Consider the following 6,844-nt stretch of genomic DNA (forward strand, 5'->3'; position numbering starts at 1 on the left):
GTTTTTTTTTTCAAAATTTTTGTCATTGAATGTACTTTTCAAAAAAAAAATACAAAAAAATTTTATGACGATAAACTCTATGAAATTTTCAGTTTTTTTGAAAAAAACCGTGGTTTTCTTAAAGTTCGTCATTTTTTTTTTTTTTTTTATTTTCTCAAAAAAAACTTCATTTAATGCTGCAATTTTTCCCGCCAATCCTAGAGTGGGCCGACTATTCCTTCTATTTTTTTTTATCAATTGAAAAAAAAATTTTTGCCCAGTTGGGCTTATTTTGCTAAACATCAGTCTGGAAATTTTTGAGGATTTATAGATGACATCCGGCTTTGAAGAATTGAGACGAAAAAATTCATTGATAGATAAAATTCATAAGATTTTTTTCAAAAAAGTCAAAAAAAAATTGGAACAAGACACAGGCTTTTGAAATAGCGATGGACGTTAGATTTTTTTTTCGACAGCCTGTGACATGGTCAAAAATAAACCAAACGGCAATTTTTTTTTTCATTTTCTTTGTTTTCACGTCTAGTTTTAAAAAAAAGTTACAATAAAATTGTTTATGTATCTACAATTTTTTTTTGACTTTTTTGAAAAAAATCCAAATTTTTTTAAGGATTACCACTATCAATGAATTTTTTCGTCTCAATTCTTCAAAGCCGGATGTCATCTATAAATCCTCAAAAATTTCCAGACTGATGTTTAGCAAAATAAGCCCAACTGGGCAAAAATTTTTTTTTCAATTGATAAAAAAAAATAGAAGGAATAGTCGGCCCACTCTAGGATTGGCGGGAAAAATTGCAGCATTAAATGAAGTTTTTTTTGAGAAAATAAAAAAAAAAAAAAAAAAATGACGAACTTTAAGAAAATCACGGTTTTTTTCAAAAAAACTGAAAATTTCATAGAGTTTATCGTCATAAAATTTTTTTGTAATTTTTTTTTTGAAAAGTACATTCAATGACAAAAATTTTGAAAAAAAAAACGTCCCGATTAGTCAATTCTTGAAGAAGTTATAGCTATTTGAAAAATAAAAGCCTTATTTTTGAAAAACTCATAACTTTTTTTGGGTTGGGTAAAAAAATTTGAAAATTTTCTGAAAAATGATTTTAATGGGGTATAAAAGGAAAAAAAAATTTCAGCCAAATCGAAAGGGGTCGGGGTCAAAAGTGGTCGATTTGGCGTGGAATTCCCCATATGCAATTTTAGTTTTACAGAAATAATTTTTTTTTTTTATTTAAAATTCGCGCTTTTTTGAGAAATTAATTTCAAATGTTGTTGTATTGTTGACTGTTATATGACTAATTAAAATGTTTAAATTAATTATAATTTTTTGTAATTTCTGAGTTTCAGAGTTCAAATACATATTTAATACTTTATTTTATCAGTGTAATAAATGATTTGAGTGGAAATATTTAAAAAAACGATGATTTTATAACTTTCTTTTCCGTTTGGTTGAGACACCCCATAAGTCAATCAACTTTAAATAATTTTTTTAAGTAGTTTCAGTTAAAAAATTAAATTTTTCTTGTTGGAACCTTTTCAGAGATGGTAACATTATTGTATTCAATTATTTATTTATTATTTTAATGTCAAGTTTTTCCAAATAAATGTTTTTTGTGTTTCCTGAAAAATTTTGTTTTCTTGACTTATGGGGTTTCTCAAATAAACGATTCAATTATTAGTCTGTGTTCATTCTTTTTTAGGATGAAAACAGGCTTTTTTGTACTTTAATTTTTAGTCTACTTTTAATTGCCTTTAGATAAAAAACATGACTTTTTACAAATGAAAGTAACAATTATAATAATCTAGATTTATAAATTTATTTTCATGATACCAGTATCGGAACTTGAAGTTTCAGTGTCTCTACAGCCAGTCAAAACAAGCTGATTTCAAGCCGATGTTGCAAACAACTGCTAGCGAATCCGTAATTCCAAAATACCTTCATGATTACGATCTAAATCGGTTCATTCATTAAAAAGATATGAGAGGTTTACATACACGCACACACACACACATACACACAGAAAAAAAGAAATTCTCGACTGAAGGTAAATGTTCTTGATTCAAGGAAATTTTTTTGGAGACCTAAATTTTCTCAGATAAAGTAGAAATCTTCTCCGACCAAGACGAATTTTTTTTAACCAAGACAAATTCTCTTGGCTCGAGAAAATCTTCACTTGGTTCTCGAAAACGTTTGTCTTCAAAAATATTTTCTTGACTCAAAATAACTTTTTTTTCTGTGCACACATACAGACATCGCTCTGAAAATGTCAGAACAGCATCCTAGCACCTTCAAACGCCGACTTATGATGAAAACCCGATTTTTGAAAATCGGAGTGAAACCAATTACTTCCCGAATTTTTTGAAAATCGTCAATTTTCTTAGCGGGAAGGTAAAAATTATTTAAATCACAAACCATCTGCAGCACCGCCATTATTGTCAGTAACCGAAGATCGTGATCTGAAATCTTGCGGTTCAACGTTTAATGCAGTAATTATTCAAAACATATATTTATTTTTTATTAATGAATATTTGAATTTAATGTAAACATTTTGTAATTTGAATTTCAGAGCTTGATTCTTCTGATACACTAATATTTTTTTTTTAAATTAATTTACGTTTTAAAAAATTTCGTGGCAAACATGTCGTTATTCATTAAACCCAAAGATATATTAAATCTAAAAAAATTGAATCGAGTAATTGTGGAACTTGACCGATCTAAACAGTTACTTCCAACCAAATTTTTAATGTATCATTGGGTAATTCCAATTCCATGTCAGGCTCGTGTCAAGGTATAACATTGAATGTAGGTGATAGAAGTCTTTGTGTCTTATCATCCAGTCACAAAAATGCCTGTGAGTATTTGCAATAAAAACGCGCCCACTGTTGCGATCTTCCACATAAATTTTTACCGTAGTCCAAATATCCGAATGTTCTGAGTCCTTGGTACTCCAGCGTGAACCAGTTGGATTTTACAGTCATTTTTCTGATCCCCCCTCCCCATATAAAAAGATCTGTAGCCTTCCATCATCGAACAATCTGACAGCTAGATCCCTCGGTACTCCAGCCTGAACCATTTGGATTTTTTAGTCATTATTTGTTTGCTCCAACCCCCCCCCCCCCCACCCGAACACCAAAGATTTTCCTAAATAACGAAAATATATTTAATATATATTCTACATATATGTCGATTACATTTCATCATATATATTTGCTGTACAAATAAAATATATGTGATATACATTTTGACTATATAAAATATATATTTTTTATATACGAAAAACGGCCAAAAGTTATGTATTTGAAATATCTTTATTTTATATGTAAAATATGTGTGAAATATATGTGCGCATATTTCACATATATTTTAATTATAAATTTTATATACTTTATTTATATGCCACATTATATTTCACATACATCATGAAATATATTTTTTATATATTTTATTTCCATGGGGAAATACCCAAACTATGATGGAGATCATAAAGCCTAATGAACCTCAGTAATCCCTACTACTTTTTTTCAACTAATTGAGAATCAAGTTCTGTTCATTTCTTACTTCTGAAGTTATCAATCCATCCGATCTCAATGGTCAATGCTCTTTAAAATCGAGACTCATTGCACTCGGTTTCATTACAAACTCATTACCGTGGGTTAGAAACAGAATTTTTGAACATCGACTTGGATTTTAGTAAAACGGATCCATAATCCTGATGATAATGTCCTTAATGATTAGATCAAATGCCGATCAATTTTTTATTTATTAATTATTATTAATAACTAATTCATTTTTAACATTAGGGCTTATTAATTATTTCTAATTGAATGAGAGTGCAAAATAAAATAAAGTTCAAAATCTATTATATGATACTTTTCAAAATTTGGCTGACCGGGACGACTCCATCCTCCCCTACTAAATAAAGTTTCTTTTGTAAATTCGGTTGTAAATTTAACATTATAACATTTTACTTAATTACTCAAAATTTTTTCATACATTATACAATAGGATTTGTGATATTATTTTTAATGGCCTAATGCATTTCCAAGTGGGGCTTATTGAAAAGAAAAGGTTTGGGTCATTATAAAGTAATTATTTAATATTTTCTAAATTTTTGGAAAAATATTTTTTCCAACTAAAATTTATTTTATACAAAATTACAAAACTTACAATTAAAATAATTTATTTTAAAAACTTAATAATATAAAGTTAATTTTGAACTTAATTTCAATAAATCTTTATCACTTAAATATAAGGTAACAATATCTCTTATAAAATCATAACCAAGTGTATATCCGAAAATATAGAAAAGAATATTTTCAGCATTAATTATTAATTTTTTTATTCTTAATGCTTTTTTCAAGCGGTAAAATATCATTCCTCTGTATAACGAAAAATTGACATGGACTTTAAAAATTTCGCTTTCTTCAACCCTCATTATACTTAACGCTAACTTGCGTATAGATTTATGTAAGATGCTGTAATAGCTAAAGTTTGTATCAGCAAATTGTGAACTTTTCAAAAATTCTATTTCGTTATTACACGCTTCTCGCAGTTCGTTAAATTGACTACCACTTACACTTCTTGAATTTATTTCGGAAACGGCATAATTGCAAGCAATCATTTTAACAAAATGTGCTTTTAATATCGGGATAACTCTATTCTCCGTGTCCGGAGAACAACTCCAACTTAATGTAACTGCTGGTACTTCAGATCCTATATTGACATCAATACCAGCATCCAGAAGATATTTCACGATAGTCTCACCACAATTTTCCATTGCCGCAGTATGGAGCATAGAGTGATTATAAAAATTAATTGAACTACCCCATCTCTGATACTTTTGGGTTACAACATTTATGTCAAAGTCATAATTTTCCAAGAAATATTTAAGTAATTCAGTACTGTTTTTTTTAACTATTATTCTTGGGATTTGGCTCACATAATCAATCCAGAGGGCCGATCCACGAGGGTAATATGGCCAGATAATCTTCACAATTTCATCAGTTCCATTCATGATTGCTTGATAAATATATGAGTTCAAAAATCCCTTTTCTTCTTTAGACTCAATCTCGACTTCATATTTTAGCAACAACTTAACCATTCGTACATTTTTACGAAATATAGCAACAGTTAATGCCGTCATCCATGATCTAGGCACCATATAAAATTTTGCACCGTAATCAACTAATAGTTCAACTGTACGAAAATCCTGGTTTTCAACAGCGATAGCTAATGGAGTCATTCTGGGAAAGTTGTAACGATGTATTGTTGGCATCCCCCAATCATTTACTTTTGCACCATTATTTATTAATTTTTTAACTATATCGAATTTTTTGAGACGGACTGCTACCGTAAGAGCTGTACCGTTGAAAAAATAATTCGGAGCGTCGATATCCACTTTGTTTACTAGAAGACCATCGATGAATTTTTCGTCAGACATATATACCGCCCAATGCAACATCATTATACACATGCCATCACTTCTTATAGGTATTTGTTCGTTAACGTCGATGATTCCACGTTTCACTTTATCACGATAATATTCATAGATCGATTGATCTTCTAAACATATTCTGAATAATTTTTGATTCTGTAATTTCTCCATTCTTGATTTCAAAAGAAATTAACGAAATAAATTTTCTTTTTTTTTTAAAATAAGTAGAATATGTATATTAATAAAAGTTATTTTTTAACTCACTGTAACTTTGTGTAACTTTGATGGATAATTTTAAATTGCTAGTGATCGTCTATAGCTTTGACCAGAGACTAAAGTCGACTGCGTGCTAATGTTCGGAGCCTTGTTAAACTTTTCGGCATCATGCTCCTCCTTTTCATATTCATACAATAGATTGCTATCTGTGTGTCATTAGAGACTGTCTACGTATTATATTACTTAGACTCAAATTCATCTTATGTTCGAGGTATAGTTATCGTAAAAGTACACAAAAAGAAAGAATTTCTCGGCACAAAAAAATTTTACTTGCCCTTAGAAACTTTTATTTTTCCAAAGAAATTTTTCGTACTAAGAATTAAAAAAAAAAATTTTCATAGGGGGAAAAAAAATTTTCTTAGAGCAAAAAATTTTAATTGGCCCTCTATACGGTGCCCTCTAACTCAATTACAGAGCTTGCACTCGCCTAAATAAGATTTCTTATTTAAATAACTTGAAAAAAAATTTTTTCAAACTTTGGAATTTTATAGCTCTTTACCTAATCATTGGATTGACATAACCAATACAAGTTCTTGTAGAAAATTGAACGCTCTACAAAAATGGTTAACTAACATTTTTTTGTAAATCTGACCTTTTAAGAGTTGTTTAAGCTTAAATTCAAATTTATATTAAATTTTTTAATTTTTTTTATTTTCTGTCAAAATTGTCAGACTTATCACAAAATGTCAAAGGAACTTTTTTGCAGATCATTTCATTATCCATAAAATAATGTTATCCGATTATTTTTAAATCTTATAATTCAAAAATTCATTGTTCAGAAAAAAATTGAAATTTGAGTAAAAAATTGATGAAAATTTTTTTATATCGCATTAAACTGTATCGAAAACTGTTCTCTTTGATTGTTATATCAGCCAAATGACCGATTTCTTGCAAAAAAGTGCAGTGGGTACACGGAAAGAAATTTTCTTTAAAAATTACCGTTAAATTCACTGTAATCGTGGGACGAATGGCACGACCTAATCATTCGTCGGTAAGTGAGATAATTTTTAACTTTTTTTCAACAGATTTTACCGTAGTCTACTGTAAATTTTATTCCGTTTTCGATAAATTTTATGAAGTCTACCACAAAATAAATAAATTTTTTCCTAATTTTTATTTCAAAAATGGTCATAAATAAA

Source organism: Microplitis mediator, chromosome 3 (assembly GCF_029852145.1).
Source record: "Microplitis mediator isolate UGA2020A chromosome 3, iyMicMedi2.1, whole genome shotgun sequence".
NCBI lineage: Eukaryota > Metazoa > Arthropoda > Insecta > Hymenoptera > Braconidae > Microplitis > Microplitis mediator.